The sequence below is a fragment of the Capsicum annuum genome, unplaced genomic scaffold, assembly GCF_002878395.1.
Source record: "Capsicum annuum cultivar UCD-10X-F1 unplaced genomic scaffold, UCD10Xv1.1 ctg78566, whole genome shotgun sequence".
In the NCBI taxonomy this organism is placed as follows: Eukaryota; Viridiplantae; Streptophyta; class Magnoliopsida; order Solanales; family Solanaceae; genus Capsicum; species Capsicum annuum.
In genome coordinates this window covers 270,392-296,471 of record NW_025889066.1, presented here as the reverse complement: position 1 = coordinate 296,471, position 26,080 = coordinate 270,392, and positions in this window count along the sequence as shown.

Sequence of the window (26,080 nt, the reverse complement as noted above, 5' to 3'; positions counted from 1 at the left end):
AGGTCCGAACATATGTTATAAGACAACATAGCACAAGAGAACTGGTATGAAGGGTAGAGACTAACTAAAATCATGTAAGTAGTGACATGAGCGCATAAACATATAAAGTTAAATGCAAAAATAAGCATAGACATGTGCTAAGCTAATCTGATTAACTGACTGATGCCTGTGTGATTGAACGACTAAAATCTAGGCAAATGGGTAACTAATATTTGTATACTGAGCAACTGATATTTGAATACTAACTAACTAATATCTAAATTCTGAATAACTGATATCTAAATATTGGATAATTGATATTTAAACACTGATTTAACTGATATCAAAAATTGATTAACTAATATTTGTATACTTGATTATGTAAAATTGAACTGTACTTAATTTGAGTAACTGGACTAAAACTATGGGAGGTATCATGTAACCAACATACCCTAATCTAAGATAATCAGGATCCAACTTGTAACCTCAGTTAGAATGGTGTCAGTACCTTGCCATGGGTACTAACACTAGCTATGTGGATCCACTAAACTAGTGTCCTGTAGGACTAGGGAGTCACTCTCTACTGGCAGGTGATCCTATGAGATATGTGTCAACCCTCAACTGGCAGGAAGACTCTCAAACCTACATTGGCTATGTGGATCTAGAACTTAGGGATTGCTACTAAGGTTCACACCCTCTACTGGAAAGTAAGCCCCCATCCTTGGGTTCTCTTAGTGTTAAATCCTACTACCAACTGAACTGACACTGGTAATAACTTTAGTTCAACTGAACGTCACAACTGATCGTGCATAACATGATCATAGAAACTGAGTATAATGATAAGAATCATGGTTTAACTGACTTATTACTTAAAAATTTAAAGTGTGAGTAAACAGATAAATATCAGGTATTTATAATCCGCCAGCATTGAATGCTACTTTAAATATGATAACATCAGCTAAAACATTGGCAGTAAATCATAATTTGGGGACCCAAAAACATAATGCATTTGAATAACTTCTAACCTTATGAATTATAACATGGGGATAAGTTAAACTTGTGAAGATATCATGTTTACATGACTTAATACTTAAATTTAACAACTTGACATGATATTGACCAAATATGACATGGGAGTTTAGATTTTAAATCATATAGAATCATAATTCACATAGAAAAGATAATAGCATTGCTTGAATGTCAGATTCATAAGGAAACATGGAAAAATGTCATGATTTTCACTGAGTTAAATCATAGTAAAGAGTAAAATTCATGCTCAGCCCAAAAAGAGGATTTTTGGGACTTGATGGGTGGAAGGAACACATTGATGAATACCCTACATACCTCAGTGGTTATATTATTGAATAAGGCTTGCACTTGAAAACTTTAACTCTTGAATTATTGAGAGAAGAAGCTTGGATTCTTAGTTCATGGGGAGGGGGAGGGTGTAACACCCCATATTTTTGAGCTAGACTTTGAACCATCATTTCTATGTGCGTAAACTCTAATTTCGCAATTTATATTTGAATACATGTTTCATGATATTTATCATAGTGTGTGAAGTGATTATGAGGTGAAAAATGTTCATAGAAATCACTTAGAGAAAAAGTGAGCTAAGAGCCTTTGATTCGGCTAAATTTTGGTATTTGATTCTACAACAGTTGACTTTGAACTTGTATAACTTTTGACATATATGGAATTTTTCATTTTAATACCCACCAAATGATATATAATTTAACTAGCTTTTAAACAATTCCAATTTTGACTTAATCCAACACTAGAGCAAAAAGTTATGACATTTTTGTAAGAAATAGTAAGCCTCTGTAATAGGCCCATATCACGAGGGTTATTCCATGGGAATGGGGGTCGCATCATGAGGGTTTTTTCTTGGGCATAATGTTCATGGTGTGGAGGTTATTCCCCTTCTATTCCAGCTCCCTATGGGCTAAGGTTATAATTTGGTCCTTTCCTCTCAACCTAAGTCATCCAAAACAATCAATTGGGACATTAAAGAGGGCATAATTTAAACATATTCCTAAAAAAAACTCAGTAAAAACCTTTCCCTTTCTTCAAGAACAAATTTTAACCTTTTCCTCTCAAGAACACAAGGATTTAACTCTCGGTTTCAAGATTTCTTCAAGAATCCATTCGATTAAGGTATGTGGGGTTTTAAAAAGGTTAATCTTTCATCCTGGTGCCTGAAAGTATGATTTTCAATTTGAATTTTCATGTTTTAAGTTAGGGATCATTCCCAAATCCTCATGTATTGAAAGCATTGCATTATCGTGTGATTTAAGGGGCTAAAGGGCATAAGAATTGTACTTATTCATGTTTTAAACTACAAGTTTGATATTTTGTTTTGAATTTCATTATTTTGATGAGAAATTCTTATTCTCCTAAGTTTAATACATTCACATGCTTAAATTCATGTATTATACCCATGTATTGAATTGTCCAATATTTTGGGTCTCTATATTATGACTTCATATTACAGTATTAAGAGTTGTTATCATATTTTAGTAATCATTCAGTGTTGGTAGGTTATGAACACCCAATAACTATATTTTTACTTACATTTTCAGATTTTCAAGTACTAAGTCAATCAGAATTATGATTTATCGCCATATTCAATTCATCATGTTTATAATGAACTCACCAGTATTATTTCAAGTTAAATACATTAGTTTAATTTTTCATGGTTACCTCATATTATACATGCACTGCATTTTTCAGCATAACTTATATAAGAAAATTAGTTATTAGTGCATGTAGCAGTTATGTTCCATTTTAGTTCAGTTGGAAGTAGGATTTATCACCGAGTAAACCTGGGGATGGGGGCTCACCTGCCAGTAGAGGGTGTGACTTTAGTAGCAGCACCTAAGTTCCAAAACTATGTAGCTAGCATAGGTTTCGAGAGGTCTTCCTTCTAGTAAAGGGTTGATAATCTCTAATGGGAACATGCCAGTATAGGGTAACTCCTTAGTCATTCGGACTAATGATTAGTGGATCCACATAGACATGTATTTGTATCCATGGAAAGGTACTGACACCCTTCTAACTGAGGTTATAGATTGGACTCTGATTAGCTTAGATTGCGGATGTCAGTTACATGATACCTCTCACAGTTGCAGTTAGTATTTAATTTATCTCAATTCAGGTTTGCTTGACCAAGTTATTATTCAATATTTTTTATAGATGATTTATGTTATTCAAATCATGTCAGTACATGTTATACTTGTTCTTGCATTCTTAGTTTTACATGTTCCTTCTTTCATGCTCAATATCCATGTATGATCCTCAGTTCCATTTTATAGAATATTCATCTTTACATGAGATTTACTTACAGTATTCATGTTTTACCACTTTCCATATTTAGTTCTACTTATCCAAAAAAATTAAATATTTAAGAAACTAAGTTTAGTGATTCACCAGATTATCAGATTAAGTTTTTTACTCATGTTTTAAGATACTTCAACTTTTAGTTTATTTTAGTATCTTTGTGAGTCTACTTGCACTTTGCTTGTATGTTTTAAGATTATGTATGCATTTAGTTTTACTTATTACATCCATCCCCACGTGCTCAGTACATTCCAGAAGTACTGATCCATATATATGTCTATGTGCTACATTGTCTCATAATGTAGGTACCAGTTGTAGCCTATGAATCATAATCAGGTAGTTTACAGCTTCCATCCAGCAAGTGATTAGTTCTCTTGTTCAGGACTTCAATCAGTTGTAGTTTATTTTCTATCATGTTATTATTTATATGTATTGATTAGTGGTAGTTGGAGGCATGTCCCAGCTATCTATAGGCATTATAGTAGAGGCTTCATAGATAGTTAGTCAAAGTCACTCATGTAATTTAAGTTCTTCCTTCAGATTTATCATGTTGTAAAAATTTTTAAGTATCACCTTTATTCCAGTTTTCTTACTATTATGCTTCTATTAAGAAAATTTATCTTATATAATTAATTTAATTCAGATGGTTAAGTATCATGCCAATCCATGGGTTATCTTTAGATCAGTTGTGGTTCTAGGCACCGAGTTATGACTAGGGGATAGTCTTAGGTCATGACAAACTTGGTATCAGAGCATAGATTTCAAGTGTCCTAGGGTGTCTATGAAGCCATTCCTAGTAGAGTCTTGCAGAACAGTACGAAGACATATGTACTTTTCTTCGAGAGGATACAAGGCATTTAAGAAATATTTAATTTCTTTCCTATCAAAGATCATGTTGTAGAAATATTCTCTAAGAAACATATGTGGATTGTCATAATGCTCTATTCATGTCAACTCTACCTTATTTTCAAGGTAATAGAAATAGTAAAGCTTAAACCTATCAATAGAGTTTTCTCAGATAGTCCCTATAGAGAGCTATGGGATTGCATGTTGGCTCAAAATGAATCCCACCAATGCTTTTATGTTCCAAATTATGAAGGATTTCATTCATGCTCATGAAAATCATGCACTAACCAAAGTCAAATGCATGTGCCTCAGATCCCTTTTCAGAATCCTATGATAACATATGATCTAGAGTTAGATGCATGAACCTAGAAGTTTTAAGTATAGTAAATTAAAGATAGTATTTATATGGATTTAGCATATTATGTATTCATGGGGCTAGTTGTATGAATAGTGGACCAATAGACTTGAAGCAGTGTATGAAAAAAATTAAGTTTCTCAATTCAAAAATAAGTATGATGGTGTGGGTGTGATTTAGAGATATGCCTAAGGTGATATGGGATTGTAGTACTTCTATGTTTTTTAAGTGTGTGTGCTTAGATTGGACCCTTGAGTTGATAAGTGCGAATGATGTTAGTAATGTAGTATATGGTGTTCTTACCATCTAAGTTATGGGTTATAGATTGTTGATGTCAGGTATTTTGGTTTAATGGTAATTCTCATGGTTTAAGGAAAAATATAAGTTTAGAGATAAGATATTAGTTGGCTCTGAAGGAAGTTAGAATGGTTCATTAAAGGTTTGTGAATATCCATGATAATTTTTAACATCCCGTAATATTCTTAGCCAGATTCAGCTCTTAGTTGCAAGCATAAGGGGGTTATGGCTTGAAATTTTCACAAGTGTTGGGGACTTAGTCATTTTCAAGACCCCTGAACTTCAAGGATTTTCATTTTGGTCTTCTCGATGCTGAGACATTGGTTTTAGAGTTAATTCATGTTCAAATATGTAAGAAGCTGGTCTTGGATAAGTTTCGGATTTTTTTGATAAGTTTGGGGTATGTTTGTATCACAAAATTAGTGGCTCACTGTGATAAGCCTACGATACAACATTAGTCGAATGGCATGCAGACCGCATCACGATAAGGGAAAACAACAACGGTAATTAGACCACATCACAATGAATTAGTTCCATCCAGTTCTGAATTTAAATAATGGAATGGAAGTTGGGTCTTTTGCCCCTCAACCCAAATCATCCATAACACGACTTGGCGCATTTTTGGGGAATTATTTTCACCTTTCTCTCAAAATCACTCTCAAGAAACTCTCTCCTTCCCCAAGAAAATAATCAATTTCTTTCCTCCCTAAGAAATCAAGAATTCAAGTTTCCCAAGTTCATGAATCTTCAATAAAGCATCAAAAATAGTGCTTAGTCCTCAAGGTTAGGAGCTTAAGGTGTGTAGGATGTTTATCCATGGGGTCCTTTCCTCCTATGGAGCCCAAAAACCTTCTTTCCAACTAAAGTATAGATTTGTCTCTTATTATAGAGTTTTATATGTTCAAGATGGATTAAATTCATGTATTTCCTTAGTAGTTTGACTCAATTAATGTCCAAGAACTATTTCATGAAAAGTTAAGTTATCTCATGCTTTAATCTTTAATTTCCCATGTTATATCCAAGATAATTTCATAATATATTATCAAGTTATGATCTTAGTCACGTAAGCATGTTGTATTCCGATGTTTTTAAGGTATTCCCATGTGCAAGTTTATGATTCTCACATGTTTGATGAAACTCCTATGTTTTAGGTTTTGAACCATGATTACATACTATAGTATTTCAAGTTTGACATAGTGTTTCCATGATCATTCAGTGCTGGCGAGTTATGACTACGCAATACCTACATGTTTTACATGATTTCCATTTTTTAAGTAATAAGTCAGTCAGACTATGGTTTTATTATCATATTCAAAATGTTGCGATCATGCTGAGCACTTACAAGTACAGTACCCTATCATGTTAATCAACAAATAATTCCAAAGTCTTTTAGTTGAGAGTAACACTTAGCATTGAGTGAACGTAGGGATTGAGACACCCTCATCAGTAGAGGCATGGTTTGTTTGTAGTAGTCTTTAGGTTCAAGTCCTATGACGCCAAAATAGATTATGATAATATAGAGGCTTGACAACCTCATCCTATAAGACATAGGCCTTGTGGATCCACATTGTCAGTCATGTATTGGTACCCCTCACAAGGTACCAGCACCCTTCCGGCTGGGGTTACAGGTTAGACCCTGATAGATCAAATTAGGCCATTTCGATTGCAGTTAGCTCCCACGGTCTCAGTACAGTATCCATTGTAGTTCAATTTAGATTTTCTTGACCAAGTGTATAGATTTTTAGTTATTTAGTTATACAGATTTCAATTTTTCAGATTTATATATTATCTTAAAACATGTTTATTCTTGATCTTTCATTCTCAGATATCACATGTTCGTGCATTTATACTTTGTTAACTTATGTATTTCATCCAGTCCTCACCTCATATACCAATATCTTTAAAGTACTGGCCACATACTTTTCTTTGCGGTATGTTATCTTATAACATAGATTTGGACGCACAGTTTCCCGATCACTCTTAGACAACTCAACATTACTCAACCATAGTAGTGGTAAGTCCTCATCCATCGGGGACATAATTTGTTTATTATAGTTACTTTTGTACTTTCTTATGTTTGGTCAATTGGAGTTAGTTGGGGGTTTGTTCCATTAACTTTTCATGATGGTTAGAGGTTTTCAGACAATTAGTTAGACAGTCAGTTAGTCAACTCAGTGTTATTAGTTATTTTTAGATAGATAGTTTGTTTCTAGTTTTCTATCGCATGTTTCAGTCATGTTTTGATACATATTTTAGTATCCAATTTTATAGTATCTTATCAGTTTACTTTCTGCACATGTATTTTATTACTATTTTGTCCAATGCTCACAACAAGTACTAGCTCATGGGTTAGCTTGTGGTCACTTGTGACCGTAAGCACCATTGTCACGTCTAGGGGTAGCCTCAGGTCATGACAAAACTTTATATCAGATCCCAAGGTTTTACAATATCCAAGGGTGTCTGAAAGTCGTGTTGAGTAAAGTCTTTTACATGGGTGTGAAGTACGCCACACTTATAGAGAAGGAGATACTAGCCGTTTTAGAAAAGTTTCCCTTCTTTCAGTGTTCATGTCAAGCAAAGGAGAATGAACTCTGCTTAATTCCTTTTCTAACTTATCCTTTATTTCATTTATAGACAATGTTTCCCAGAAGAAACAATGGAAGAAGGAATGGGGATCAGCCCACACCACCACCTATTTAGGAAGATCCCCTGAATGGCCATATTTTTCACGCTGAGTTTAGGGCCATCTTTACAGCCTTAGCCCATTCTTTAGGTGCTAGGAAAAATCAGAAGGTTATTGCTCTAGCCAATCCAGTAGCAAATATAGTTGCAGTTAGGATTCAAGATTTCAGTCGAATAAATCCCCCTTTGTTTTTGGGATCTAAGTCTGAGGAGGATCCACAAGAGTTTCTAAATTTGGTGTAGAATATGACTGATATCATGGGTGTCACTTCAACTGAGAGTGTAGAGTTGGATGAATATCAGTTATAGGATATAGCTCATACCTAGTTTAAGCAGTGAAAGGAGGATCGAGGTGTGGAGACAGGGCCTATTGAGTGGGATGAGTTAGCCACGGCTTTCTTAGGTAGGTTCTTTCTATTATAGTTGAGGGAAGCTAAGGTACAAGATTTCATCAATTTGAGGAAAGGTAGTATGAGTGTGAAGGATTAGTCACTTAAGTTCACTCAATTGGAGAGGTATGCACCTACTATGGTGGTGGACAATAGGTTTAGAATGAGTAAGTTTGTATCTGGTGTAGCTGATAGTGTTGTCAAAGACTGTAGGATTGTAATGTTGATTAATGATATTGACTTACCAAGACATATGTTTAACGCTCAGCATATTGAGGAGGAAGAGAAGTGTAAGGAGAAAGAGAGAAAGAATAAGAGGACCAGAACAGGTTGTTTTTATTTTTCTCAGCCAAGGTTAGAAGGTGGTAATCATTCTCAATTTTGTTAAAAATTTTCTGCCACAACTCCATCTTCAGCTAGTGCGCCAGTGCCTAAGTTCAGGTAAGATAGTCAACATAGGGCGCTAGGCTCTAAGTCCTAAGGAAGTGTGAACAGTGGCCGTGCCAATTTGATCGGTAGGAAATGTTGTAAGAACCATTCAGGTGATTATAGGGCGGGCAGTGATGTGTGTTATGGATGTATCAAGATTAGGGATTTCCCAGTTGGTATGAGGAAGGGAAAAAATGATCGCCAATAGGGCTAGACTACTTCTTCGGTAGCACCAGTGGGTCGCCTAACTCAGTAGGGTGCCACTTTCAATACCACCATTGGGTAGTGTCGGAATAGGCTATATTCTCTCTGACCTTGACATGATCAGAAAAGTTCACCTGATATGGTTACGGGTATGTTATAGGTTTTCCACCATTATTTTTATGCATTGTTAGATTCTGGAGCTTCACTTTCTTTTGTGACTCTTTATATAGCTGTAGATTTTGGTGTCGGTCCTAAAATGTTAGAAAAGCCCTTCTTAGTGTATACCCCAATGGGTAAATCTATAATATCCAAATGGGTATACAGAAATTTCCCAGTCATAATATCTTAAAAAGTCACCTTAGTTGATCTTGTGGAGTTACAGATGACTGATTTCAATATAATTCTCGGTATGTATTAGCTCCACCCATGTTATTGCTTAGTTGGTTGTAGAAATAGGGTCGTTCAGTTTCAATTTCCCAATGAACTAGTCATTGAATGGAGGGGTAGTACTTCAGTGCTTAGGGGTCAAATTGTTTTATATCATATAGCAATAAAGATGATATCTAAAGGATATGTTTACCATCTTGTTTGAGTCAAAAACACTAGCTTTGAGACTCCAAGTCTCAAGTTAGTTTCACTAGTAAGGGAATTTCCAAATATGTTCCCTCAAGATCTTCTCGTAGTTTCTCCCAAAAGGAAAATTGACTTCGGAATAGATCTCCTTCTAGATACCCATCCTATCTCTATTCCATCTAATAGAATTGCTTCAGGTTATCTTAATAAGTTGAAAGCATAGTTAAAAGATCTCTTAGATAAGGTTTTTAATAGCGCCTAACTTACACGTCAATTTAGTGCAAGGTGGTCGTCTTCAATATATTTACCCAACTTTGGAGTCGGGGTCGAATCCACAGGTAACAATGGGAGTGGCGATTAAACTAATTTGAAACTAAAGCTATAAGTTGAATTCAAACAAATGATATGAAAAGACAAAATGGGGGTTTTGGAGATTAGCAAATAATTGTTGGTCACTTTAGTTTCACTGTTTGTAATCATAGTTTATGGAAAACTAGAATTATGTTCTCTATGACTTTTTGGTACTTGACAGATGCTAATAGTGATTCTAGATTGTCATGATCGGTAGGAACAACAGATTGTCTCTATCGAAGTTATGCCTAAATGTCTCTCGACCTACTTAAGCATTTAATTACCTAATCCTCTCAGACTTAGGGAATTTATATTCACTAACCAGACTTCACCTCAGGTTAATTAACCTTGTTACAACATCAATTATTAAACGGAAGGTTGGTAGATTCCAAGTCTCTGTCAATAATTCACTTCCTACTAGAATTGATTTCTTATCTCAAGAAAATCAAAGCAGGTGCTATCTATCGTTTGCAACCAATAGGCAATAATTAAAACCTCGGAATTATCAAGGAGTCCTATTACCTTTAGAATCTTGAACACTTAGAACCTTACCAAGACGTAACCCATAGATCCCATAATTCAGGTTAAAGGGATTTAGCTACTCATAATGTAATAATTGATACAACAAGTTGAATTTATAGTTTGAAAGATGAACATACAGCAAGATGAATAGCAACGAGTGTTTCTCAGATTAGATCAAAGTAGAAATCCCAAAATATTGATGATAATCTCTTCAAAGTTAATTGTATACTTGTATCAAAAACTAAAGAGAAAATACGTGAAGTTCAATTCCAGAATGTCGAGTACCAGCCGATATGTTCCGCCTCCTGATATGTTCAGCCTCCTTTTATAATTATAAAACCCTAACATATGCTTTATATACTTCATCCTAATTATGGAAACAAAATCACAGAGTTCAGTAATTTCTCAAACAGGTGACGACATTTTTTGATGCCTTATCAGGAGTCTGACGACTTATTAGAGATGTCGTCAGCTTCTCTCCACTTTTGACATTCACTGCCTTAGGCTAATGATGAAGCATGACATCTTATCAGATCTTTGACAACTTATCATAGATGTCGTAGATGATTTACTTCTGCTCTCATGTTCTTCCTTAGGATAATGAAGATCTTGACAGCTTATCACAACTTTGATGGCTTATCACATGTCATCATAACTTCTTCCAGCTGAATCCCATTATCTATTTAAGGATGATGACGAAGCTGATAACTTATCAGAGTTCTAATGACTTATCAGGAATGTCGTCTGCCACACTTCTATTCTATTTGCGTCATATTTCAACTCTTTTACTTCCATCATTGTTGGTTCTCTTGCATCTTGACTTCCACTAGAAAAATCAAAGATAAAACAATCAAAACCGACAAAAGTTGCTTAAGACTTTGCAATTATTCTCAGTTAGAAGCGTCAAATGTGTTAGCATCCACTCACACATCAACACCCTCAACTTAAAACAATTGCTTGTCCTTAAGCAACTAAAACACAATTATACGATGCTTAACCAAGAGACACATAAGATACCAATGACAGTTGATTATCAACTTTAGATCTAAACACATTACCCTTTCCATTTTCAATCAGTTTAAACCTAACTGTGTATATCAAAGAAAATCAATAATGTGACACAAGGGAGTCAAGATATGGCATCAATTCAGCAACAACAACCATGTATGTATCAATTTTACACTATCTAAACATGTTTGCAACTAGCAACATAGCCAGTGTGCCCTCACTACAAAGAAGTCCTACTTTACTTATACCAGACATTACATATGTAACCATGGGGGCAATCACCAGACACTCACTCTTAGAATGAAGTTCCAATCAATGTATGCCGAAAACCATAGGCTTGCCCTTATTTTCATTACCAAGACTTTAAGACAGGTTAGCTAGAATCACTATAGGTCTTCTCTTTGGCTTGTAATGTACGCTAGGGGCTAGTATGATACTCGATGATATTTAAAGTGACTAAGTATCCTTAATACTACACGAGATTTTGGGGTTTCACTCATTAGCCTTTTTCAATTCTTCTCTTTTCTTGATCACACTTATTCAGGATGGGTGCGATTCTTTTCTACAATCACTTCTTCTTTTTCACAACTTTTCTTTTCTTGCTCTTTTCCACCGCACCCATCTTTTTATTCTTTTCTTTTATTCTACCTTTCTTCATACTCATTTTACATCATGCACCCCTATGATAGCCATCCTAAACTTAGGACATTTGCCTAAGTCAAGGTGTATAGTGTCCAAGAAGGACCAGGGCCAAAATAGGTTCATTATGATATAAATGGGAAGGTGATAGATATAATAAAAAGAATAGGCATTCAGGCTTAAAATCAGGATCAAGGGATATTATTCACACATGGAAGGTCATTTAGGCTAAAAGTGGACTAATATCAATAACGGTCTATAATCCTTTCCTAATCGCTATCCTATAACCAAGGCAAGACCAATTGGGAAAGTTCTAGATTTAACACACAATGGGAACTAGGTAGTATCTCACATACATATGGGACAAAGATACATCACAAGCTACTACCCATTCAGTTCATGCAATTGTTTAGCAATGGTTATCATGTCACTAGTACTAATGTCATAACAAGATGCATAGTGGTCACACATAAATGTATATCACACAGTTATAAAATAGACCTTTGGAGAGGTGTTCGAAAATCAACAAAAACATGTTAACTGCCTAAGGTACTTTTATTTCTCCTAGTCAAATACAACATTTTACAACAAATCACAATACACCTAAACATGTCAGCTCTACTAGGAACAAGACTCTAAGGAAAAGAGGCATGCAAAAAAAACCCAAGAGGACATCAGCATCCACAAGTAGCCCCACCCTTAACTTAAAATAATGCAATGTCCCCAATGCATCAAACCAAAACAAGAGAGTTAGAAACGTACCTGTGGAACCATGGGTGCAAAGATCTGATGACAATCACATAATACGAATACAAAAAACAAAATACCTTGAGTTGCCTCCCAAGCAGTGCCTGATTTAATGTCACGGCACGACTAGGTTATCTTGACTACTCATAATTCATCAAGATACCTTGAAAGTGCTTTATCCTTTATCTCTCCACCTTGAGGATATGAATTTTACCCCTAACTTAGAGTCCATTTTCTTTCCTCGATCATAGGGGGTGGTACAAAAATTAAGAAGTCATGTAATGGATTGGGCATGGTAAACCACTCGGCCTTAAAGTGAGGTGTGTTTTTACGCTGCTTGGCTAATGTAAAATCAAGAATACAGGATTCTTGTTCCTCATCTTCACACTCTTTTACTATTTTAAATGATTCCACAAAAAAGATATCATCTAAACATAATATAGAAAAGTTCTTTGAATAAGGCCCAATCAATCCTACTTCAAAATTTACACTATCTACTACACACTTACTTTTGTTCACCTTCTCAATGTTAGTCTCAAGATTAAGATGGCAATCGAGAGGCTGTGATTCTTGTGTTTTCTCCACAAATAGGCTAATGTCCTCCTCATATTATTCTTTGTTTAGCCATTGTAGACATGGTGGCAGTGGTAACTCCTTCAGCTCTGCCTACAACTATGTTTGATTCTCTAAAATTTGTTTCATCAATTTGTTCATTTGAATTGTGATAGCATATATTTCTTCAGAATGATCACTTTGACCACAAGCCAAACACCAAGTTATAGTCTGTTCCCCAGTTAGAATAGTGTCCGCATTATATTGTGAAGGTCCCCCATAATAATAACAAGAATCGTCATCACTCAAAAAATCATCTATCCAGGCTGACATCTCAAGAAAGGTGTGAGAAAAAAATAAAAATAAAAGGAAATAAAAATAATAAATAAATAAATGAAAATAAACTAAAAAAATATTTACAAGTTTAATTCAAGAAAATAATCTAAAATTACAATCCAACTCAATATGCCAAATTGTTCTCTGGCAATGGCGCCATATTTGATAATGCTCAACTTACACATCAATTTAATACAAGGCAGTAATCGTCAATATATTTACCCAACTTTGGAGTCGGGGTTGAATTCACAAGGAACAATGTGAGTGGCGATTAAACTAATTTGAAACTAAAGCTATAAGTTGAATTCAAACAAATGATACGAAAAGATAAAATGGGGGTTTTGGAGATTAGCAAATAATTGTTGGTCACTTTAGTTTTCACTATTTTTAATCAAGAGTTTATGGAAAACCAAAATTTTGTTCACTATGGGTTTTTGGTACCTAACAGATGCTAATAGTGATTCAAGATTCTCACGAAAGATAGGAACAATAGATTGTCTTTATTAAAGTTATGCCTAAATATCTCTCGACCTACTTAAGAATTTAATTACCTAATCCTCTCAGACTTAGGAAATTTATATTCACTAACCAAACTTCACCTTAGGTTAATTAACCATGTTATAACGTCAATTATTGAACGGAACGTTGGTAGCTCCAAGTCCCTGTTAATAATTCACTTTCTACTATAATTGATTTCTTATCTCAAGAAAATCAAAGCAGCTGCTAGCTATCGTTCGCAACCAATAGAGAATAATTAAAACCTCAAAATTATCAAGGAGCCTATTAGCTTTAGAATCTTTAACACTTATCCACTTACCAAGACCTAACCCATAGATCCCATAATTTAGGTGAAAGGGATTTAGCCACCCATTATGTAATAATCGATACAACAAGTTAAATTCATAATTTGAAAGATGAACTTACAGCAAGATGAATACCAATGAGTGTTTCTCAGATTAGATCAAAGCAGAAATCCCAAAATATTGATGATAACCTCTTCAAAGTTAATTGTAAACTTATATCAAAAACTTGAGGGCAAACACATAAAGTTCAAGCCCAGAATGTTGAGTACCAGGCGATATGTTCTGCCTCCTTTTATAATTAGAAAACCCTAACATATGCTTTAAATACTTCATTCTAATTATGGAAATAAAATTGCAGATTTTAGTAATTTCTTAGACAGGTGATGACATTTTGTGATGCCTTATCAGGAGTTTGGTGACTTATCATAAATGTCGCGATCTCCTCTTCGCTTTTGACATTCGCTACCTTAGGCTGATGATGAAGCATGACAGATTATCAAATCTTTGACTACTTATCACAGATGTTGTTGATGATTTACTTTAGCTCTCATGTTCTACCTTAGCCTAACGACGATCTTGATGGCTTATCACAACTCTGACGGCTTATCATATGTTGTCGTCACTTTTTCTAGATGAATCCCATTCTCTATTTAAGGCTGACAATAAAGTTGATAACTTATCAAAGTGCTGACGACTTATCAAGAATGTCGTTAGCAACACTTCTATTCTATTTGCTTTAGATTTCAACTCTTTTATTTCTACTATTATTGGTTCTCTTACATCTTGACTTCCACTACAAAAATCAAAGATAAAACAATTAAAAATGACAAAAGTTGCTTAAGACTTTATAATTATTCTCTATTAAAAGCCTCAAAAGTATTAGCATCTGATCACATATTAGGTTTGATCAGGCCCAGTGTCTCTCCATAGGGTGCTCCAGTCTTGTTCATACATAAGAAAGATGGTTCTCTCAGAATGTGTATTGATTACTGTCAGTTGAACAAAGTCATAATCAAGAATAAGCATGTACTTCCTAGAATCGATAAATTATTAGACTAACATCAAGGTACAAGTTATTTCTCTAAGATAGACCTTAGATTTGGCTATCATCAGCTCAGAATCAGAGAATATGATATTCCAAAGATAACCTTCAGAACTCGGTATGGTCACTTCAAATCCCTAGTTATGTCTTTTGGACTAAAAAATACCCCTGCAGCTTTCATGGACTTAATGAATAGGGTGTTTAAGCAGTACTTGGACATGTTTGTCATAGTCTTTATTGATGACATCCTTGTCTACTCCCGTAGTGAAAATGGTCATGCAAACCATTTGAGAATTATGTTGCAGACCCTTAGAGCTTACCAAATATTTGCTAAGTTCAGTAAGTGCAAATTTTTTCTAAGATCATTAGCTTTCCTTGGCCATATTATTTTTGGTAATAGCATTCGAGTTGACCCTGAAAAGACCAAGGCAGTGAGAAATTGGCCTAGACCCATTTCTCTATAAGATATCTGGAGTTTCTTGGGTTTGGATGGTTATTACAGATAGTTTATTGAAGGGTTTCTTCAGTTGAATTTCCATGTCTCAATTAACTTAAAAGAAGGTCAAATTTTAATAGTCAGAGTTATGTGAGAAGAGTTTTTAGGAGTTGAAGACTCGACTCACTTTTTCCCAGTTTTGAATTTATCCGATAGTTTAGAGGGGTTCATGGTATATTATGACGCTTCCAGTATTGGTATTGGTTTTGTATTTATATAGAGAGTTAAGTTCATAGCCTACGCCTCTAGACAGCTTAAACCCCATGAGAAAAATTATCCTACTCATAATCTTGAGTTAGCAGTGGTTGTCTTTGCTTTAAAGATTTGGAGGCATTATCTTTATCGGGTTTATATTGATGTGTTCACGGATAAAAAGAGTTCATAGTATGTGTTCTCATAGAAAGATTTAAACCTTCATCAGAGAAGGTATCTTGAGTTGTTAATTGATTATGATATGAGTGCTTTTTATCATTCGAGCAAGTCCAATGTAGTGGAAGATACCCTTAGTAGGTTGTCTATGGGTAGTGTTGCTCATGTTGAGGAAGATAAGAAGAAGTTAGTCTGTGAGATTCATCATCTTTCTAGATTAAGTGCTCTGTTGGTTGATTCAACTGAAGGTAGTATGTGGGTTTAGAATGGTTTAAAATATCCATTAGTTACCAAAGTGAAAGAAAAACAAGATAGGGATCCCAGTTTGGTTAAGTTGAAGGAAATAGTTAGAGATAAAAAATTAGAGGTTTTCTCCCAAGGGGAGATGGCATATTGTATTTTCAGGGTAGGTTGTTTGTTCCGTATGTTGATGGTTTAAGGTAGCGATCTTTGCAAAAGCACATGGTTCATCGTACTCTATTCATCTAGGATCCACTAAGATGTACTGTGATCCGCAAGAAATTTATTGGTGAAATGGTATGAAGAAGGATATTCTGGAGTTTATGGCTAAGTGTTCAAATTGTCAGAAGGTTAAAGTTTAGCACCAAAGGCCTAATAGTATACTACATGACTTTAGCATCCCCACTTGGAAGTGGGAAGTGATGAACATTGATTTTGTGCTAAGGTTACCTCATATGCATTATCAGCATAATTTAATTTGGGTCATTGTAGATAGAATGACCAAGTCAGCCCATTTATTTTTAGTTCATACTTCGTATTTAGCTAGGATTATGCTAGGCTCTATCTTAGGGAGTTGGTTATGTTGCATGGGATTTTGTTGTTTATCATTTTAGCTAAAGGTACTCAGTTTACCTCTGACTTTTGCATAAATTTTTAGAAGGGTCATAGAACTAATTTAATCTAAGTACAACTTTTTATCCTCAAATAGATGGCCAGGTATAAAGGACCATTCATACCTTAGAGGACATATTGAGCGCGTGTGTTATTGACTTTAAAGGTAGTTGGGAAGATCACTTGCCTTTGATTGAGTTCACCTATAATAATAGCTATCACTCTAGTATTCAGATGGCTCTATTTGAGGCCCTTTATGGGAGGACACGTAGATCTCCTATTGGTTGGTTTAAGGCAGGTGAGATTTCTTTGATAGGATCAGACTAGATGTTTGAGGTGATGGATAAAGTGCAGTTGATTTGGGAATGCCTAAAGATAGCCCAAAGCCATTAGAAATCTTATGAAAATGTGAGGAAAAAAAGATCTTAAGTTTGATGTTGGTGATTTAGTGTATTTGAAAATCTCTCCCATGAAGGGAGTGGAGAGATTTGGCAAAAGGGGGAAGCTCATTCCCTGATATGTTGGCTCTTATAGAATCTTGAACTATTTTGGAAAGGTAGCTTATGAGCTTGAGTTTCCTGGATATAGCATCAGTGGATCCAGTATTTTGTGTTTCCTTGTTAAAGAAATGTATTGGTGATTTAGTTGTTGTTTCTCCTTTAGAAAGTATGGGTGTTCAGGATAGTCTTTCCTTTCAAAAAGTCCCAGTTGAGATCCTTGATCATCAAATTCATAGACTAAGGAACAAAGAAGTTCCATTAGTTAAAATTCTATGGAAGAATTAGTCTATTGAGTAATCTACTTGGGAAGAAGAAATAGATATGCATACCAAGTACCCTCATCTTTTCTTCAAAACTCAGATTCAGCTTGAGGTAATGATTTTACTTAGATTAACTCCTTTTTATTCTCAGTTCCAGCTATATAACCATTTTTATGACATTGTATGCATTCACAAAACTAGTTCAGTTCATGTATCATGTTTCATACTTAGTGAGGTAATCCTTTTCCAAGTCATTCATGTTCAGTATATGATCTCTGTTGCCTTAGAAGAGTACTCTAAGTCTAACTAGTCTCATTTGGGGATGAATTTTCCCAAGGTAAAGGTATTATAATGTCCTATAATATTCTTATCCCGATTTAGATCTTAGTTGTATGCATAAGGGGCTTAAGGCTTGAATTGTTCACTAAGTGTTGGGGACTTAGTAATTTTCAAGACCTCAAAACTTTAAGGATTTTTATTTTTGTGTTCTCAACCATGAGGCGTTGGTTTAAGAGTTAATTATTGTTCAGGGATATAAGAAGTCAGTCTCGGGTGAGTTTCAAATTTTTTAATCAAGGTTTGGGCATATTTGGAACACGAAACTAGTGGGTCACCACGATAATCTCGTGTTACGGAATTAGTACCGATGTCATACAGATTGGGTCGCTATAATACCTCGATTTTTTCTATCTCAGTCCAACCCTTGGTATGTATTTGTAATACTTAGAGGCTGGAAAATAAAGTTGAGAGTGTAGGAGTTTAAATTGACCTTCCAGACTCTGAGATAATGGTTCTTGAGTTGATTTATGATCATGGGAATTAGGACTAATGTCTCCAAAAGATTTTGAATTTTTAGACTAGGTTTGGATTGTTTTGGGGTTGGAATTCTAGTAGCTCCCCACAATTCCATCATGTCGTGGTGAGTATAGTTTCAGGAGGTCCACTTTGTTGCGGTGGAGTGTGAAAAGGTAATTGTTAATTTCATGTAGCGGACTGCAATTACACCGCGTCACGATGGGTATAGCGATGAGGGGATCACCGCATCGCGGTGAAGTCATATTTTCCATTTCCTTGATCCATAATTTGTAATGCATGTTTCATGACCTTTATCCTAGTGTATGAAGTGCTTATTAGGTGAATAATGTTCCTAGAAATCACTTAGAGCCAAGTTAAGCTAAGATCCTTTAATTCGTCCAATGTTTGGTGTTCGATTCTACAAGGGTCAACTTTGAAAGTGCCTAACTTTCTATGTTTGTAGAATTTTTCATCTCAAGACCCACCAAATCATATATTATTGAATTAGCTTTCCAACGAAACTAATTTCCCCTAAATATAATACCCGAGTCAAAAGTTATAACATTTTTTGTGTGAGGTAGTAAGACACCGCATTGTGGTGGCCCTTCAAACGGCAATATGGGTTACGAATTTTTTGTTTAAATGATGGATGGGAAATGGGGTATTTTTTCACCTCAACCCTGGTCATTTAAACACGATCTAAGGCTTCAGTTGGAGCTTTATTTTCCCTTAATCTCTAATTTTTCCCTCAAGAACAAACCCTAATCAATCCCCTCAAGAATCATCAATTCCATCTTCTTCTCTGTAACAAAAAGATCAAGAATTTAGGGTTCCTAATCCTAGAACTTCAAGAATGTTTCCAAGATCATCTCTAAAGGGTTGAAAGTCAAGCTATTACATCAAATCAAGCATAATAAGGCATGTGGAGTTATGAACAAGGACAATCCTTTAATCCTTGTGCCTAAAATTATATTTTTCAGCAAATTTCTTATTATTTGAAATAAGGGTTCTTACCCAATTATTAGTATTTGAAGATTATGAATTTACAAGTGAATGAATGTCAAATTGCATGACTATTTTCATATATTTATGCACGTACCGCTATTTTTCAGATTTTTCAATTGAGTTTAAGCATGATATTATGATTCTTGATTTTATTATTTTGATATTGTTGAACTATTTTCAAGAATAATATTGAGCATGATGATTTGCTATATTTTGACATGAGTTTAAATCATGGATTTTAAGCCCTAAGATTTAGTATCGATATTTCAAGAAGATTATGATTTTAAGCCTCTTTGATAATTGTTTACCAAGATTCAAGAAAGAAGTTGATATTTTGATCCTAAGCTAAGATAAGGAATCCACATTGTTCATATAGCTTTAAATTTAAAGAAAGAGAAGCAAATTGGTCTTTCATTATTAACCCTTGTGCTATTTAAAGGTGAATTTTCTAAAAGTTCTGAGTAATAAGTATGGGAGTAGTGTTTAGCACCCAGTTGGGTATGACTCTAAGGTCTCATGCCGTAGAACTATATTCCACCATAGGTTTATGATTTTCCCATAGTGGACTAAGATAGTGATCACTTAGGTCAAGATTTTATTCCGATGGCAAAGGTAGAATAGCTCTCCCCAACATAGGTAAGACGTTGAACTCCATGATAGCTTATATGATTTATGTTGGTTAAGATAATCTCCCTAATAGTAAAAGATTTCAGAATAGTTTTAAAGTAACTACCTACTAGAAAAGAATGACTAAAAAGCTTTTAGAAAACTAAGTGTAAAGGCTCACAAGTTTTACTCAGATTATGCTTTACAGAGAAATATTAGCTCTAGATTTCAGCTTTCAGATTTCAGATTTAAGAGTGAGTTCTTTCTACACTTAGATAATATGATTTATAGACAGAATAAAAGTACAACTTTTAGAACGAAGTGTTATGAAATTTTCTATGTATACTTTAAGTTTTTTAGTATTTCATATATTCCAGCTTATGTGAGTCATTTACATTTAGCATGCATTGTTTTACAAATTATGATGATGAGATAATATTTTACTTATGCATTCACCCCCATATACTCAGTACATCCTCAAAGTACTAATCCACATATACATCTATGTGCTACATTCTCTCATAATGTAGGTACGAGTTGTAGAACGCATCCATATTCAGACAGTTTGCAGTTTCTAGTCAGTAGATGATGAGTCCTTTTGATTAAAGGGCTCGAGTCAGTTGTACATTTTGAGCAATATTTTATTTGTCTTTATTTAGTTGTATTTCTTTCGGATAGTTGGAGGTCATGTCCTGGCTACCTATAGTCATTACTAGTATAAGCTTCATAGACAGTCAGTAGAGTTTATGTCTTTTAATCAAATGTTGTTTTGTAAAAACAGAGTTATAATAATATAAATACAGATTTATATTGATCAAGTTGAAAAAAGATTTATGTTTTTCCGTATTTCCGTCAGATTTATGTGTTTTATTCAGTTGCTTATGAGTTATGTTAGTAGAAGGGTTAGATTGGGATCACTTGTGACCCTAAGCACCGTGTGACGTCTCGGGACCCATTTTTGGGGCATTACAAACTTGGTATTAGAACATAGTGTTCAAGTGTCCTAGGGTGTCTATGAAGCCATGTCTAGAAGAGTCTTGCGGAATGGTATGAAGACGTCTGTACTTTTCTTTGAGATGCTACAGGGCATTTAGGAAACTTTCCCCTTCTTCATACTCTAGATTGTGCTGTAAAGTTATTTTCTCAGAAACTTTTATTGGTTTGTGTGTTACTCCATAATTCTCCATCTATATTATATTCTTGAGATAACATGTTTAGCAAGTTCCAAGTCCTCCCAAGATGATGCTTTTAGATTTACTATCAGTAAGTTCAAAAGTCATATAAGGGGCTTGAGAGGAGCTCTCCAGTGTGTTATAAGCTTCTCAAGTTGAAATTTTGTCCTCATCCTTAAGATTTTTCCTGTTAAGACAGAGTAAGATATGTATTCAGATTTCTCTTTATCCCTTCAATATAGATAGTGCTTATAAGAAGAGATAGTATAAACCTAGATTGTTAAATATATTTTGCATTCGAGGGATATCACAACCTAGAGTGTTATGATTCATAAGTAGTATAACCTTCTTATAGTTGGAAGTATGGTATAGAAGTTTAGTGACAAGAATGTGTGAATGATGATTATAGAAAGTATAAAGATGAACTTATGCATGTTATCGAGATGTGTTAAGGTGATGGATATGTCCTTGTGTTTTAATTCAGTGGTGGTGAAGAAGCATATATTAGTTAACGTGAATTGTTGTGTTCTTGAAGTATGGAAGGAGTCACTGATGGTAATTGTTGTGTTAGAAAGGTATAGGATATCAATGGAAGTATCTGGTGGTTGAGTATTGTTAAATTTAAGTGTATGGATGGGTAAATAGTAATAATGTGTAGAAGTAGTATGTGCTAATGGATTATAATAAGGAAAATCGTAAGGTCATGATCGATTATTATTGCTATTATAAGGCTTTAATGGAATGGTGTACCTTGATGTCTTATTTTATAGATTCCAAGTAAAAATAGTATGTGAAATTGAGTGATTAATCATGGCTAGCACTAGACATTAAGTTTGAACAGTGGATGACCATAACTGTGGAAATAGTGATTTCTTGGTTGGTGATGCTAGTTATACGGAAGTGATCTAGTCGGTTTGAACAGTCTATGCAAGATTTTAAGTTGATATGTTCGTAACTTAGTATGATAATGTAGCTATAATGTAAAGGTGCGCAAAGTGATATGGGGTTGCATTATTTTGTAGTTTATTAAGTATTGTGTGCGACTAATAGTACCCTTGAGTGGTTAAGTGGAAGAAAGCTAGCTATTTTGTTCATGGTGTTATTAGTAGATAAGTTTAGAAGTTATGGATAATTGGTTGAGTTTTTTAAGTATTATTATGTGTTTAGGGAGGTAGATATGTTTACTAACGAGAGTGTAAGTCTATGATGATGATTACTGAAGATAAAAAGATAAGAACAGTATGTATCAAGGGGGTGTTTAGGAATAAAGTTAGTATAGTTTATTAAAAAGTTGGGAATATTCATGTTAAGTGTTAGAATCTAATTTTAAATCTTTGAAGATTAAGCTAATAGAAATGAGAGATCTTGCTCTAAATAGTAAGAACTCAGGATGTAGTGATACTCGTAAAGATTCTCAATTAGTAAGTGTTTAAGATATTATGTGATGACTAGTAGGGCTACAAAAAGATAGAGTTATAACTTAAAAGGAAGTATTATAAATGGGTTTTACACTTTCATGTGTAGTCTTTCAGAGTAAGTTTATTATTTCCATGTATTTTTGTATTCTAGCCTCCAGAATACAGTGAGTGTAGTTCAGCTTAGATTTTAGTAAGGGATTCCACAAACTTAGAGTGATGGCTTAAAGCTAAGGGGGAGATGATGGAATGAGTAACCAAGTCAGGCTCTCAGATTTTAGTAGTAATGTCAACATGTTATAGAACATCTGAAAGTGAGGATGAGGCTCAACCCATTCTTATTTTATTATTTTTAGTTCTCCCAATACCTACTTATGCCTTACATTTTAGTTCCATGATCATAGTTCATGTTCATGCATATGATAAAAATCATGTACTCTCCCAATTCCTAATATGAGGAGTTCTAGTTCATTCAGCAGTTGGAATCACATTCCATAAGTTATGAACTCCAAATTCAGGTCATGCATCTCATAACTCTTGTACGCATGCTTTACAGTATGTTTAATTTCAAGTATTCATGTAGCACCCTTAATGATTATCAAAAAATTCAGATTTGTATCATAAACATCCTCAGACTAGATCTCTTTAATGAATCCATGTCATGAATTCTCTATTCCTTAGGCCTCAATAAAGTATCAAGTTATGCTTAGTATCCCTTCATATTTTGGGCCTGGTATTCCACTAACCTTTCAATGACCTTTTCTTAGGACAAGACAACGATGATGAATAACTGTGTAGATGAGAGAAACTAAATGTATTATGTTAGGAAAGATTATTGTATACTTGTTTTATGTAATTCTATGAGTTTGAAGAAATATTGAGGTGAAGTTTTGTTTATGACTTGGTCAGTTGAGAATATTTTGTGTATGTCTTCCTAAGAATTGAATAGTGCATGGAAGATGTTATTGATGGATGTATTACAGAATATGATAAGGATTTTTTATAAGTTCTTGTTTAGAAGTGTAGATGTGGTTATGAAGATACGATTGGATGTCATGATTGGTATGTAAGAGGTTGAATTTAATTATTAAAATGGTATGAAGAATTATACTAGAGGTGAGTATTATGACAGTTCTTGGGATATTGAATTCATGGTTTAGACTAGTATTATGGTGTGGTTTTATGTGTAGCACCTTGTGATTTCGAGTTAGGCTTGACAATGATGAGAGAATTTGGTTTAATTAGACTTTAACGGATGAATTTATCAATTCCATATGGGGATTATAAGTTGAATCGAGCGAGTATATTATTTGAGGGGAATAGTATAGTTGAGAGAGAGTGTTTGAGAAGTGTTGCTAACCTTGAAAGTAAGAAGTTGCATTGCTCAAGGCCTAAAAATTCTGTCTTGACTTATGAATTATAGATCTAAGTTCCATGCTATAGACTTGGGGAAATGTTGTAACCTCTTATTCAGAGATCTTGTTTAGATCATGCCTGGAGTTCTTTACTCCCTAATATCATTAGAACTTCCTAAAAGAGTTTGGGAGAAATACTCCATATAAGTATGATTCAGTCCATATAGCCTGCAATTCAGTTTATCAATCAAGAAGATAAGCTCTTATAGACTTCCAACTTTCCATTTAGTCCTACTACCCAAAGCCTCGCGAGTAGGGACATCCAAAGAGGAAATAGGTTCTTTATGTACTTTACGAATTAGCTTAGTTCATGCATCATGCATCAGTTTTAGCTTCAGATATTAAGACATGATTCAGTTCATAAGTATTCAGTAGTGCAGTACCCAATGTATGATCTTAGCCTCGTTGTCTAGGGATTCATGTCTGCATAACCTATTACTTCATAGTTCTATAAGTATGACTACACCATGAGTACATCAAGCAAATTCTAAACCCTCAGCATGAATTAGCTCCTTATAATAAGTAAAGGAAAGCCAACTCAGAAATCAATTTTATGATAGAGGTTTCTAATGTTCCAAACTTATTCCTATAAATATATTCCCAGATGTGAATGTTCAGTATGTAACCTTAGTTACCTTAGTACAGTATTCTCAGCTTAATCAGTATCATTCAGGGACGAACCATTCCAAGGGGGAGATATTGTAATACCCCAAGTTTTCATGTTATAAACCTCTCATCTTTTTATCAAGAAATAATATCCGACCTAAAGTAATGGTTACTCATAAGTTGACTCGCTCATTTCTATCTCATTCATATAGCTATTTTCATAAGAATTCATGCACTCACAGATAAGTTTAGTAGCTCATCATGTTTAAGATTCAGTCATTTGGTTTATTTCAAGTTGTGCATGCCAGTTATAGCCTCAGTTTTCAGCATCTCAGCTTCATTAGTCTCATTTGAGAATGAATGTTCCCTAAGGGGAGATATTGTAACACCCCGATTATTTCTAGCTCAGTCGAACCCTTAGCATGTACTTGTAATACTTAGAAGCTGGAAATAAAGTTGAGAGTTGAGGAATTTAAGTTGACCTTGCATACTCCGAGGCAATGGTTGTTAAGTTGAGTCTTGATCATGAGAGTTAGGAATAACGTCTCCAAAAGATTTTGAATTTTTAGACTAGGTTTGTGATGTCTGAGATGATGCTAACACATTTGAAGCTTTTAACTCTGAATAATTGCGAAGTCTTAAGCAACTTTCATTGTTTTTGATTGCTTTTAGTGTGTTAATGTAGACATAAGTGATCGGGGAGAAAACTAAAGGAAAGAAAAATAAATTGGATGACATCTGATATAAATCAGCTGAAGTGCAGCTGACGTCAATTCTAAAGCGCCGTCATACATAGGACAGGCCCTCAAAGTTGCTGTCAAGCTTAGACAGAACCTGAAGAGTTGATAGGAAATGTGACGGTCATTAGGAAGGGCTGTCAAATATGGGACATGGCGTCAAAATCACCGTCAACCAGAGACAGAGTATACTGATTTCTAGTGAAGATGTGATGGCAGTTTTCATGTGCCGTCAGGATTTTTGACATGTCGTCAAGATTGCCATCTGAAGAGGCAGAAGATAAAAATTCACTGGAAACTTTGACGACATCTCACACACGTTGTCAAGAATCTGAGACGCCATCAAAAGCACTGTTATCTAAACCAAAGAGAAAACTGAAACTTTAATTTTATTTCCTTATTTAGCATTTACTATTTAAAGACTTGTTTTGGGGTTTTATTGAGGATATGTTATTATCTATCAGACATTAACCTAGGTAAGGGAGGCACGTAACATTGCTTTCTTAAATCAACTATTCTTCTTGTTTTTATCAACTATTATTGGGTTTCTACCTAGTGATTAAATCAAGAAACTACTTGTTGTTTTCCATCTAATCGTAAGTTATCCATATCATTATGAATTCAAATTGTGAGTTCTTTCATCAAATCATGAGCGGCTAATTCCATTAGTTGGGGTTATGGGATCCATGGATTAGGGTTTGATATGATGCTAGGTATTTAAAGAATTCAAAGAGTAGTAGAACATCTTGAAATTCTGTT